The sequence below is a fragment of the Podarcis melisellensis genome, assembly GCF_964234715.1.
Source record: "Podarcis melisellensis genome assembly, chromosome: Z".
NCBI classification, from domain to species: Eukaryota; Metazoa; Chordata; class Lepidosauria; order Squamata; family Lacertidae; genus Podarcis; species Podarcis melisellensis.
The window spans coordinates 41808178-41822093 of record NC_138547.1 but is presented as its reverse complement, the minus strand read 5'-3'; the positions used below and the strand labels follow the sequence as shown (position 1 = coordinate 41822093).

Genomic DNA, 13916 nt, shown 5'->3' with positions numbered 1-13916 from the left:
CTCTTTGCCTTAGAGTTCAAGTGTCCACAACTCCCTCATAGGGGCAAGACATACCGAGACCTGAGCAGGCCTTACTTAATAAAGACCTGAGCAGGCCTTACTTAATAAAGAACTAACTTCACTTTGTGTGAATTCTTGCTGGTTGGCTCCCTGGCAGAAAGGCATATAGACTGGAAACTTTTGTTATGTATTCAAATGTTATGTGTGCTGTTAGAGTGTATTCTCTTAAAAGCTCCCCACTTCAGCTGCTTTCCATCATCATGTTGGCTCGCTGTTTCACACTCTGAAACAGTACAGAAAATGAAATGGTTACTAATTGAGTGGAAAATATACTTATTTTTAAATCTGTATAATTGTATGTTCATCTCTGAAAATATCAGGATAACTTAAGCCTACAGTAATTGGAAAGGAGGTGTCATTTTAATCTATGAGAATTCACGATGCGCTGATACAAAGGATACCAATTTCTTATTAACACAAATTTGAACCTATTTATCCAATCTCCCAGTAGCAGCCTGATCTGCAGTGTAACGTTTATAATCTCATTCTTATCATGATAATCACATGAAGGGTTGGTATTATGTTACGTATTCGGCTAAATGCAGATACAACTGGTGATTGCTTTACCATGGTTCAACCACAGAATCTCTCTCACACATACCTTCAAGAGTATGAATTGCTACTTCTGGCCTCAATCATGGGTCTTTTGGAAAAAGCAATAACTGGGCTTTGAAATGACAATCCCTGGTAAGCCCTAATCACAGGATCATAGAACTGTAGAGTTGGAAGGGACCACAAGGGTCATCTAGTCCAACCCCCCAAATGCAGGAATCTTTTGCCCAGTGTGACAGTGCTTGAACCCATGGTCCTGAGATTAAGATTCTCATGCTCTGTCAACTGAGCTAATGTTATATGTTTAATGTTCCTGACATAATAGGATAGTTTGCACAACATGGAAAGTGAAACAATGGTTAACCAACACAATACAAATGGGAGGGCTCTCGGAGAAGAGTTTGCATCTGGTTTTAACTGCCACACTGAGGGCTTATCCATGCTTCTTATCTTTTGCTCTTCTCTTTTGAGACACCAGACTGCACAGTATTGTAAACCACCCTATGATCATTGGGAAAAGGGCGGTGTAGCAATAAATAAATTACAAATTATAAATAAATAAATAAATAAATTAAAGCTCTGTCTCCGAGCACTCTTTTATTTTTTATTTTTTGCATCAGAAACCCACTCTTTAAAGCCAAAGTGCAGCCAACAGCAATTCAGGTTTTCTTCATATTGCTGTTTGGTCTGATTCAGATTTAAAGTGGGTTTATGTGGGGAGAGCTCTGGAGCAAAAATTTAAAAAGAGGGCTTGGACACAGAGCTATAAAGTGTGGACAATACCTGAAAAGCATGGAGGAAATGTGAGTTTGGATAAGCTCCAAGCTAAACCAGAGTTTGGCTTAGCATATTATCTGAACTGGGAGTCATAGTTAAGCTCTCTTCTCACTAAGCAGAAACTGCCCAGGTGTAGAGGGAGTGGCAGAGCAACAGGAGAGAACGTACAGTTTGTTAGAAGAGCAGTCTAATGTTATATGTAAATAGACACTAGGTGCTTCTGCTGGGGTGTGTTGGATTGTTTACTGCTGATTGTTGTTCCTTGTATAAACAAGTGAAAACAATAAAGTATTGTGGGTGGGTGGAGAAGAGGAGTGCTTGTGCACCTTACAAAACAAATGGGATTGCTGCATCATGATATTTTTGAAGACAACAGTGTACTTCATCAGATACATGGTGTTGGGGAAAACATAGCATAAAGTGTTGAAGAGGTTCCTAAACTTTCTAAGCCAAAGGAATAAAAGCAATGAAGAGTCCTCAAACACCTTAAAATGTAGCATATTAGTAGCTTTAAGTACGAAAGAGTTTCTCTGTTTTCCAGGTGAAGTGGCTAGTAATCGCAAGGAGGCAGAGACCACTGCTGTCAGCTCTCACTTGCATGCTTCCTTTAAGCATCAGATTGCCCACAGAGCAGATAGATAGCTGGACCTTTGGCCTGATTAATCAGGGCACTTCTTAGAGGTGTCATCTAATCATCACACATTTCATTCTGCTTACCTAGCAGGGATCTGCTCCAGAGTGCTTCTGCCTGGGTGCCTTTAAAGACATGTGCTGCTTAAAAAACACTAAACGCTAGTTATTATTTGTGTGAGAAAGAGGTGGTCAGTGGCCTGAGGCAGAAAGTTCAAAATGCATTCCCATTCTGGTAGTTCATTATAGATTGGCTAAAATGTATTTTTCTATTTGTAAATCCAAATGGTTTCATTGAAAGGGACACCTAACCCTTCACGGCACTTCTTGTGGACATTAAAAAACAAAAAACCACAAACACTCTATGCAAAAAATGTTTCTGAGCCTTTTTGTTCTAGTAACTATTAATAATAAGATTTTATTTTTATGATATGACTATGTCATTGAATTAGCTGGTCCTAGAGTAAAATGAAAGGTTTCAATTTGTTTGTTTGCTTGCTTGCTTGCTTGCTTGCTTGCTTGCTTGCTTGCTTGCTTTAGAAGTATCAAAGATGCCAACAAATAAGCTTTGAATACTGGAAGTTGCCAGGGAAAACTTAAGACCCATTGTTTTGATAGATCCTATTGTCAATTGTCATTTACTTAATATAATGTACTCCATCATTGAATCTTGAGACGGATACTTGCTTCTGTATGTATAGCTCAGCCACTTCTTCCTTTGGTAACATTTAAGAAAATTAAAGCTCTACATAACTGGGTGGGTTTTTTTTACAGGATTATCGATGTTGAAAATGTTAGAAAGGCCAGCCATAGATGTTTCAGGATCATTGACTTATGTACAGAAATTTGAAAATGTTAATTATAAAGTAAGCCATCAACAGCTAATCAACTCTAGGAATGCGTTGAGAATGGAGGTTAAGAATTGGGGCACAAATTTAATTATACCTAACTTACTCTGGAGCTAGGACCTGAAGCATTGGATTCAAGTTACAAGAAAGGAAATTCTGACTAAACATCAGGAAGAACTTTCTGACGGTAAGAGCTGTTCAACAGTGGAATGGACTCCATCAGAAGACGGTGGACTCTCCTTCCTTGGAGATTTTTAAGCAGACAGGATAACCATCTGCCAGGGATGCTTTAGTTGAGATTCCTGCATTGTGGGATGTTGGACTAGGTGGGCCTTGGGGTCCCAACTCTACAGTTCTATGATTCTGTGATAATGCTTCCAAAATGGTGTTGCACACACATTATTATTTGACTGACAAAGGGAGCAGGTTAGTGAGAAGCACAGATAAACACTTATATATGGCCAAATGGTGATAAAGGTTTTCATCTTGAAAGGGTAGGGTATCATCCTGCATACCTAGGACAGATCCACCTGGAATGGGCTGTAGCTGAGTGATAGAGCACCTGCCTTCCATGCAGAAGGTCCCAGGTTCAATCCCTGGCATCTCCAGGTGGGGCTCAGAGAGATTCCTGTTTGAAACCCTGGAGAGATGCTGCCAGTTAGTGCAGACAACATTAAGCTAGATGGAGCAATGTTCTCACTACAGTATAAGGCAACTTTCTGTTCTGCACATCTCTATGGGGCTTTGTTCCCTTTTTCTTCTATGCATGCAGTAAATTCCTTCCCTTCCCTCCCAGGTGAATTGAATGTTGAATGTAGGAGGAAAACAGCAAGCATGGATGCTCATCTGGCATAAACAACATGTGTTTTCTTCCCTTTAAATCTACTCATTGCATAAACCTCAGATTTCTTGAGATGCAAATGTGTTTGCTCACAAACACAATGCATCCTTCAGAGGCCTGCTGAATTTTTGACAATATAATGTTAACGTTAGTCACTGAAGGCTTCAAAGGAATGAGCAAAACAGTAATTTCTCCTCTGCACAGACACACTTGCCTCTTCTTTTATTGAACACTTTTACCCAACTAGGGGACAGCATATGCCTTGACTATAGATATACAGTGGTACCTCTGGTTAAGATCTTAATTTGTTCTGGCCTTAAAAGAGAATATTATGAAAATGATATACAGGTGGTACATGACCCCAGTCAAGCTTGCAAAAATCTATCATTTGCCCGACAATAAATGTTGGAAATGTAAAGAAAATGAAGCTACATTCTTTCACCTTTGGTGGACGTGCCCAGGATTAAGGCTTTCTGGGAAATGATTTACAATGAAATGAAAAAGGTATTTAAATATACCTTCCTGAAGAAACCAGAGGCCTTTCTCCTGGGCATGGTCGGCCAATTGGTGCCAAAGAAGGATAGAACTTTCTTTATGTATGCTACAACAGCAGCAAGAATACTTATTGCAAAGTACTGGAAGACACAAGATCTACCCACTCTGGAAGAATGGCAGACGAAGGTGATGGACTATATGGGATTGGCAGAAATGACTGGCAGAATCCAATACCAGGGAGAAGAGTCAGCGGAAGAAGATTGGAAGAAATTTAAAGACTATCTACAGAAACACTGCAAAATTAATGAATGTTAGAATGATGTTGGATAGAAATTAAGTGGTTTTCCAGCTGTAATGTTTTAAGGGAATATGAGAAATAGGCTTAGAAACAGGTTAAAACTTAATGGCAAGGATTTGCTGAACTAACAATTTGAATTGGAATACAAAAAAGAGAGGTATGAGGAGGTCCGGAAACATGTTAAAGGAAAATGAGAAATGGAAAATCTGTATGTTTTCTTTTTTTTCTTTTTAATTATTTTTACTTCTGTATTTTTGTTACTATTTTTTATTCTTTTTTCTTTTTTTCTTTATTGTATTATTATTAAAAACCTTAATAAATATTCTATTAAAAAAAAATCTTAATTTGTTCTGGAGGTCTGTTCTTAACCTGAAACTGTTCTTAACCTGAAGCACCACTTTAGCTAATAGGGCCTCCTGCTGTCGCTGCGCCACCGCTGTGCGATTTCTGTTCTCATCCTGAAGCAAAGTTCTTAACCCAAGGTAATATTTCTGGGTTAGCGGAGTCTGCAACCTAAAGCGTCTGTAACCCAGGGTACCATTGTATGTGTTTGGCAGTGTACACACAGAGATAGATAATAAATTGTACTGGTCTGACTTATGTAAGGGAAGAGGTAACCATCATTTATACTTCCTGTGATTCAGTTTACATTCACAAACTAACTTGTGGGAAGGTGTGCCAGAGCACCATCTAGAACAGTGAGAACCATGTGTACAGAAGCTGTTAGGATGTGGGCATGACAAATGTATTTTAAGATCTCTGCTTTTAAGAAGGGCTCTCAGCTGCAGTCAATCATTTAACAGAACATCTAAGGCTTTGTTTCTGTGGAGCAGAAAATCAATACTTATCTCTGCAAGGTGTGTGTGTGGCTAACTGATGACCAGACTTTTTAATTTGTTAGTAAAGAAAGCAGTAGACTAACATGTGATAAGATAATCCAATTTTAGCAAGGCTAGTAGCAAGAATCCTCTTGGAACAAAATTACAGGCTTGGTGTTAAAAGTTTTATGTCACTAAAACCAGAACCGTTTCATTTGCTGCCTTCTGCGAATTGTAGCCTCAAGCGATAAATCAGTGTGGGTGGTGGTGGTGGTGTGTTTTTTCTTTCTTTTTTTTGGTTAAGTACACAATCCACCTACCTAGTCCTGGGTTGCACTGTTTACATGTTACACACATTAGGAAATGTGGGGTTAAAAGAGTGTGATTTACCCAAGGCCACGTGTGAGCACAGAACTATGGAAGGGTCAAGTTAACCCTTGCTTCCATTAAGTCCATAGATTTTTCAAAGGAAATTGTATCATAAACTTGATTAGGAAGGAGGGCTACTATCTCTGTCTGACTGTGAGAAAGCAACTACATGTGAAATTAAATCACCTGTGGCCTGAATCAAGATAAAAGGTTTTTATCTTTTCCTTACCAGTGCCAGAGGCGGTTTTAGGGCAGCATGACCAGTTCTACCGAACTGGGCACTGAGCCTAGGGGGGCTGCAAGGTGTTGCAACTCTGATATAGTGAAATGAGCAGAATGGAAGGGGGTGGGGTGGGGTGGGTTTTGGCTTCGCACAGAGAGCTGCTGAAATTTGGAAGACCAAAGTCCACCCCTGCCAATGCCAGAATGTTTGTTTTAAAGTCATCACTGTTTTGTGAATGGTGATGCTTACTGTTTTATATACGTTAAAGCTGCAGTTTGTCACAAGTACCTAACATGTGGTTACCAGATTTTTTTCAATGAATCCGGGGACACTTTTTTTTTTTTGGAAGCTGAGTAGCAACAGGGAGTCAGTAGTGGGGATAGCGAAGCAAAAAACCCTGGGCCAAGCAGACGTGCATATTGTATAAAGGTGCAAAGCCCTTCTTTCACACCCTGTGAAACATAAATTCAGTTTTTTAAAAACTGGGCAACAGCGCGCCACCCACCCATGACTCCCAAGCCTCCCCTGATCTCCTTCCCCCTTTGTTTTTTTAAAAAATAATATTTATTGAAGTTTTAAAGGTTACAAAAAGAAAAGAAGAAAAAACACCAAATTAAACAAAAACAAGGCAACACATCACAATAAAAAAACAGAAAAATATAAACAATTAAAAAAGAAATTGAACCTTCCCATAACTTATCTTTCATTTGCTTGTTTCCTTGACCTCCTCACACCTCCCTTTTTTGTATTCTAGTTCAGTTAGCTATTTCAGCAAATCCTTTCCATCTTTCCCAATTTTTGTTCTATAATTTATCTTAATATGATGTAACTTTACATTCTCTCCTTTCACCAATTAACAATCTATTTTTACTTAATCCTTTATAACATTTCCACTAAAACCACATAATTTCATTCCAGCATCCTTCTAACATTCCTTAATTTTACAATGTTTCTGCAAATAAACTTTAAATTTCTTCCAATCTTCTTCCACCAACTCTTCTCCCTGGTCTCGGATTCTGCCAGTCATTTCCGCCATTTCCATGTAGTCCATCACCTTCATCTGCCATTCTTCCCGGGTGGGTAAATCTTGCGTCTTCCAGTACTTTGCAATAAGTATTCTTGCTGCTGTTGTAGCATACATAAAGAAAGTTCTATCCTTCTTTGGCACCAATTGGCCGACCATGCCCAGGAGAAAGGCCTCTGGTTTCTTCAGAAAGGTATATTTAAATACCTTTTTCATTTCATTATAGATCATCTCCCAGAAAGTCTTAATCCCCTTCCCCCTTTGTTTTGACAGATCAGAAGAGGCTCGGGAGTCACAGGCAGGCAGCCATTGCCCAGGAGGGGCCAGCCTGGTAGTGCAGTTTGCTCTGGCTGGCTACAGGAGCTGCTTGCTGCCGTGTCGCAGGAAAAATGGCAGGCAGCAAGCAGCTCCTGAAGCCAGCCAGAGCCAACTCCGCTAACAGGCTGGCTCCGGGCTGCTAAGGCTGCCGTTGCCACGTTTCCCAGGGACAGATTTGCAAATCTGGAAATATTCCAGGGACAGAATTTGTCCAGGGACAAATTTGCAAATCCGGGGACTGTCCCCAGGAACTGGGGACGTCTGGTAACCCTAACCTAAAAGCCAATTCTTGCCCATGAAAGCTTCTGTTCCAATAAATTTGTCAGTCTTAGGGTGCCACAAAACACTTTGATGTTTTTGTTTTCTAAGCAACAATAGGTAGACAGACTATATATGATTTCCATGCCCGTATTGCTCTTCCATGTGAGTAGGAAGTGCTAGAAATTACAGTAGCCTTTAAAAAAAAAAGCTTTTACAAATTTGCCTTTTGATTGACCTAGGAATACTTTTGAAATTAATTGTTGCCAAGTTAGGCTTGCTTCTGCTGAGATGAAGTGAGCACACTAGACTGAAATCTGCAGCTGCAACCTTTGAATAAAGGATGGGAAATAAGTGGCCCTTCAGATGGTGGTTTCCAACTTCCATCGCCCCCAACTAGTATGGTCAATAAGCGGGGATGACTGGTGTCCAGCCATATCTGGAGGGTCACAGATTCCCCAACCACTCCTATCTGATGCCTATCTGATTTTCCCCACCCCAATGCATTATAAACTTTAAGCAGGAACATAACCCCTTTATTACTCAGAAGTCTTTGCTTACTGAGAGCATTATAAGAAAAAGTAGCTTTCAGGCACCATCCTAGATTATCACTACACAGCTGCCCCTTACTCTGTAAGGTTGTTCTTCCAGTTTAACTGTCAGTATACATTCCCTCGAGGGACGCGGGTGGCGCTGTGGGTAAAACACCAGCGCCTAGGACTTGCCGATCGTATGGTCAGCGGTTCGAATCCCCGCGGCGGGGTGCGCTCCCGTCGTTCGGTCCCAGCGCCTGCCAACCTAGCAGTTCGAAAGCACCCCCGGGTGCAATTAGATAAATAGGGACCGCTTACCAGCGGGAAGGTAAACGGCGTTCCGTGTGCTGCGCTGGCTCGCCAGATGCAGCTTGTCATGCTGGCCACGTGACCCGGAAGTGTCTGCGGACAGCGCTGGCTCCCGGCCTATAGAGTGAGATGAGCGCACAACCCTAGAGTCTGGCAAGACTGGCCCGTACGGGCAGGGGTACCTTTACCTTTACCTATACATTCCCTCAATTTCTACCCATTCTATTATTGAAAGAACATGTCCCTGGTCATTTGTTGGTACACAGCGAGTGAGGTTATGACGCTTGCCTGCTCCTGATAAGCTTATTTTTCCTTCAGAGCTGGAAAGAAGTTGCTGCAAATGCCTTGGGCAATAGCTTCTGTTTCTTGCCCCTATGTTATATAATGGACACTGCTAAAAATGTTTTTGTTTTGAATTTTGCCATGGAATTTCTGCCCCTGCCCTGCCCCTGTTCACATTCACTTGTAGGAACTGGGGACAGCTATTGGACTGGAGTAACAATATTTACTATTGTATGGCACATTTCAAAGGTTTTGAGAGCTCTTTCAACCACCCTGTGTGTTAGGTCTGTATTATTAATCCCATATTGGCAGATCGGGTAGTGGACTGAGTCTGAAGTAGGTGTAACTTGTTATGGCTTGTTTAGTGAATTTATGGCTGATGTGACATTTTGTTTGAGCAGGGATTTCATGGCTCACATGTTTTCCTGTGACATTGAATTATTTGGTTTCAAGATTTCAACACCCTCAATGGCTTGAGACCAGGTTACCTGAAATATCACCTCCTCCAATATGTAACAATTCTGATCTTAATACAGTGGTACCTCGGATTAAGTTCTTAATTCGTTCCAGAGGTCCATTCTTAACCTGAAACTGTTCTTAACCTGAAGCACCACTTTAGCTAATGGGGCCTCCCACTGCTGCTGCGCCACCACAGCGCAATTTCTGTTCTCATCCTGAAGCAAAGTTCTTAACCCGAGGTACTATTTTTGGGTTAGCGGAGTCTGTAACCTGAAGCGTATGCAACCCGAGGTACCACTGTATTGTTTTGGAGGTTCTCCTCTGAGTTCCCCCACCAAAGGAAGTACTGTAAGGTGGGTTAGCACCAGTGAGAAGAGGGACTTTTAATAGTGGCATCTTGGCTACCAAACAGCTGTCCCAGCGAGGTACCCTCCTTTCGGTCCCTTTGGCACCAGGTGAAGATCTTTCTGCTCAACCATTATTTATGGACATCATATATATCTCCATCATAATATCTCCTTATTTTAACTTTTGGAGTATGGTGAGTTTTGTTTTTGTTGCTTTTTATTTTGGCTTGGGTTCATGTCTTGTTTTCATATTTAATTTGTTTTCCTACATAAGCTGCCCAGAGAATTTTTTGTTATGGAGCAGCACACAAGTGCCATGAATTCATTTGTGGAGGTCTGTATGGTTACTTTTGTGTGCCAGTATAAGTGGAGAGTGTGACTATCAGAAAAGGGACTCTTGTAGTGTTTGAGAAGCTAATTACATCAGACCCTAGATCACCTCATTTGCAGTTGTAGAATAAGAATAATAGCCATAATGATTACGATTGTCCCTGGTTTAGCACAACCACAGGTGTAGTGATTGTGCCCGGTGCACCTAAGCAGCAGTAATTACTTATTGGAGTGGAGCACTGCACAATGCTTCTCTAAGGAAATGAACCACACCTGTGAACTTATAAATCTTGAATGTCTTTAAGTTCAGATATCACTAGAGAGAAGTGAGAAGGATGTGTGTGGCTGGTTGGTTGCAGTGGTTTTTTCTTTTCTGTTTTATTAAGACAGAATAAAACTCTTAAAAGTTTTTAAAGAGTTCTCCTGACATGCCTGCCAACTACTGAATTGTTTGTGGAATTCCAGTCTTGGATCAGCTTACAGTGGTACCTCGGGTTACATACGCTTCAGGTTACAGACTCCGCTAACCCAGAAATAGTACCTCGGGTTAAGAACTTTGCTTCAGGATGAGAACAGAAATCGCGCAGCAGCGGTGCGGCAGCAGCAGAAGGCCCCATTAGTTAAAGTGGTGCTTCAGGTTAAGAACAGTTTCAGGTTGAGAACGGACCTTCGGAACGAATTAAGTACGTAACCAGAGGTACCATTGTACTTTATTTTATTTGCTTTCCAGTCTTGCAATGACAGTATAAAGCCATTAGATGGTGCTACTTTGCAACCATAGCTTCTCTATCTGGCATGCTCTGAAGTGACTGAGCCTGTTCTAGTACAGTGGTACCTCAGGTTAAGAACTTAATTCGTTCCGGAGGTCCGTTCTTAACTTGAAACTGTTCTTAACCTGAAGCACCACTTTAGCTAATGGGGCCTCCTGCTGTTGCCCCCGTGCCGCCGTCGCCGCACGATTTCTGTTCTCATTCTGAAGCAAAGTTATTAACCAAGGTAATATTTCTGGGTTAGTGGAGTCTGTAACCTGAAGCGTATGTAACCTGAAGCGTATGTAACCCGAGGTACCACTGTATGTTCATATAATCCTGTTCCATAATAGTCATTATGCACAAAAACGATATAGAAAATTGAAGCGAACCTTTTTTTATCTGAGAAGACCACAGCACCCTGAATACTCAACATAGCAGGCAAGAGTGGATCAGATTTAGGGCTCATATACACATCCACTGGTGCCATACATGGGTCCAAGCAGTTCTCCCCTTGCTGCCCTACTCTGCAAGGAAAAACCCACTCTTTAGTGATAGATCGGAACAAATGGCAATCCAGGGAAAACCTGAGTTGTCATTTGGTCTGACTGAGCACTAAGGAGCAGGTTTCCTGGGGCGGGGGGGGGGGCAGTGGCACAAGAGGAAGTGTGGCTAAAGCCTTGCTGCTCTTTCAGTTGAAAAAGTGTACTGTCTTGAATATTAACTTGTTTGACAGCCCAGCATGGTACTGTCTCCTGGGTTATGATTCACATAAAAGGCTAATGCTTTGCAATGAAAATGACACTGGTTCTAAGTTCCTGGCAAACATACTGATTATAAACCAAAAAGGGTAAATTAATTTAATTTTCATATAGTGCTGAGAGCCACTGTGGTGACAAATGAGAAGACACAAGATTCACTAGCAAACCTTGGCCCAGTCATGCTCTCTCAGTCTGGCCTATCTCAATGGGTTGTTGTGATGACAAAATTAGGGTGGGAGGGAACCATGTAGGAGAGAACCTTGAATTCTATGGAAAAAAATAATTAAAAGTGTCAGTGAAGACTGCTGTTTAATGGCAATATCTCGAGAGGCAGCTGAACCTATGCCAAAAAAGGGCAAAGCCGTGCCAAAATTATGTTTCCGTTCACCATCTTGATTGAAAATGGCATGCAGCACCCAAAAATTGACCAAAGCTCCTTCCCCCATCTCGGGAAACCTTGGTGTCACACTTATCAGCAGTAGCTCGACAGGTGCCCAAACTCATAGAGAACAGGTGGACAGGCAGGTAAACTACTTCCCAAAATATATAGATCTTTAATTACATGGAAACCAACCACCTGTCCCGAACTATGAATATTTGATTTATACTTGAGCAGTTGAGAACATTCCCCTTGAGATTTTGAAGTTAACTGCAGCAAAGTTGATGATGTTCCATGAATAAAATGCCTCAAAGGTTGCCCACTTTTAATGCCTGTCTTCGGTCTAACATACATAGTTTTATTCTCCCATCTGAGCACTTCTGTCTGATATTACTGTATGGACTTGACTCTGGCCACATCACAATTTGCTAGTTCGCAAACTGTTAATTAAACTTGTGTTCCTGGTATTGCAGGAACCCCACAGTTGTTACAAGCCTTAGCATAACAGAATAAAGAGGGGGGGGAGGGGATGGGAGTAATGGTGTGCTGCATTCTGTGATTATTCTGACAAACATTTATTTGTGACATGGCTGTCTTCTTCACTCAGACTCTGCCCACATGGCACAATAGCTTAGCATCTGCTAGACATGAGGGGAGGGTTCTCATGAAATGAAGACGAGACCAGAATGTTACCTAGCCTGACACTGAGCAGTTAGTGAGGCAGATGCTACTGGAACATAGTGCAGACTTTTTACTTTTTCATGTTCTTTTGATGCTTTTTTAAAATAGCTTTTCCAGAACAATCAAAATAACATCCATGGATATTTTGCACATGCATATCATGAGAGAGTATTTTTAAAACACAACAGTGCTACTAGTCATATTTCTGTTGTTCTTATTGCTCAACTTTTCCTTTATTACGTCTTGTAAATTATGCTAGTTTTGTTCCCGGTTCTCATGTTGCTCAATCTTGATTTTTATTATATACTGTAAATCATATCAGGGTGTTTTTTTGTCTACCAGCGAGTATTTTGGCAGCCTGTGGAGATTCTCCTGTGGGTTGGTCTCTTGTAGTGCTGGGAAGTATTGAAGGGTGAGATCCTTTGGCGATGCTGTTTAGGCTCCAAATGTATAAAAAGTAGAATAACATTTTACCTATGTATCTGAACACTTAATGCAGGGGTGGGTGATCTTTTTTCAGTTCAATAGCTACATTGCCTTCTGGAGAACCTTCCAGGGACCATATGAGAGTGGTTGGTGGGGCCAGAGGCAAAGGTAGGCAGGACAGTGGATGCAACTCTTACTTTGTACAGTAGTCTACATTCCTGCTATGCAAAAGGTAAAGGTATACACATACATCCCCCACAAAACAGTGTACAACAGGGTGTCGCAGGCTAACAAGGAAGCATAGGGAGAGAGGGGGATATGTTGTAGTTAAACTCTAAGCACAGCAGCCTGTTCTGTTTTAAGAACTGCTGGAAGTAATATGATCCTGCACATACTGCCTGCAGTTGACCTAGGAACAACCCAGGGAAACATGAGACCATAGAAATAAGGGCTTATCTTGGTCATCAGAACATTTTGCCCTTTGCATAAGCAGAATAAAATAAGCCCTGATGCAGGTACATCCCAGCTCCTGTAAACTCCTTGTAACATCCTAAAACCTTGTAATATTGTACAGCTCACCTCTCAATTGTATTGTTCACCTCTCACTTGAATGGCATTTAAGGGCTTCCTTCTGGCATTTCTCCCTCTCTCTGACATGGATGTTGTAGAAGTTCTGATGAAACTGATTAAAACAAAGGGAAAATGAGAAGAGTGGTGAGGGAGATTCCTAGCTTTGGGCACCGTCTCAAAAAGAAGGTGCCCAGAGGCAGATGTGCACAAAAGATCCTAAACATTAGGGAGACTAAAATATGAGAGGAGGTATTCTTGCAGATGTATGCTGGGTTCTAGGCTCTAAAGGTGATAAGTGGAATCTTAAACTCAGCCTGGAAAATTACTGGAAGCCAATACAGGCCAGCAAAGTTTGTCTAATGTGCTTTGTCGCCAGTTCCTGGCGATAACCTTCAGAAATATGCTGGGGCAGCTAGCCCCGAAACAGCATACAAGTACACTGTACTTTGAGCCATAGTGGTGTTTTCCAACAGAGGGGCGGTATGAGAGAGGATTGTCCTCAGAATGCCACAAGTGCATTAACTCACCAAAGGACCTTTCTGAATGTTGCAAGTAGTGAAGGAAAGAGAGAGAGGGGTT

The 13916-nt window shown here is 41.4% G+C and overlaps 2 protein-coding genes across 6 annotated transcripts in view; one reads left to right on the top strand and one right to left on the bottom strand.

The window, feature by feature from the left end:
* The window catches only part of LOC309362155 (uncharacterized protein), a 103318-nt gene extending 94768 nt beyond the window's left edge, over nucleotides 1-8550 (bottom strand). For both annotated transcript variants that reach the window (XM_081897708.1, XM_081897710.1), the window contains exon 1: nucleotides 8363-8550. The gene's annotated coding sequence lies outside the window, so the exon portion shown is untranslated. The remainder of the gene's footprint in view (nucleotides 1-8362) is intronic.
* LOC309362143 (uncharacterized protein) overlaps nucleotides 1-13916 on the top strand; it is a gene marked incomplete at its 5' end in the record, with an annotated part of 156393 nt that overhangs the window by 47020 nt on the left and 95457 nt on the right. The window lies entirely within an intron of this gene.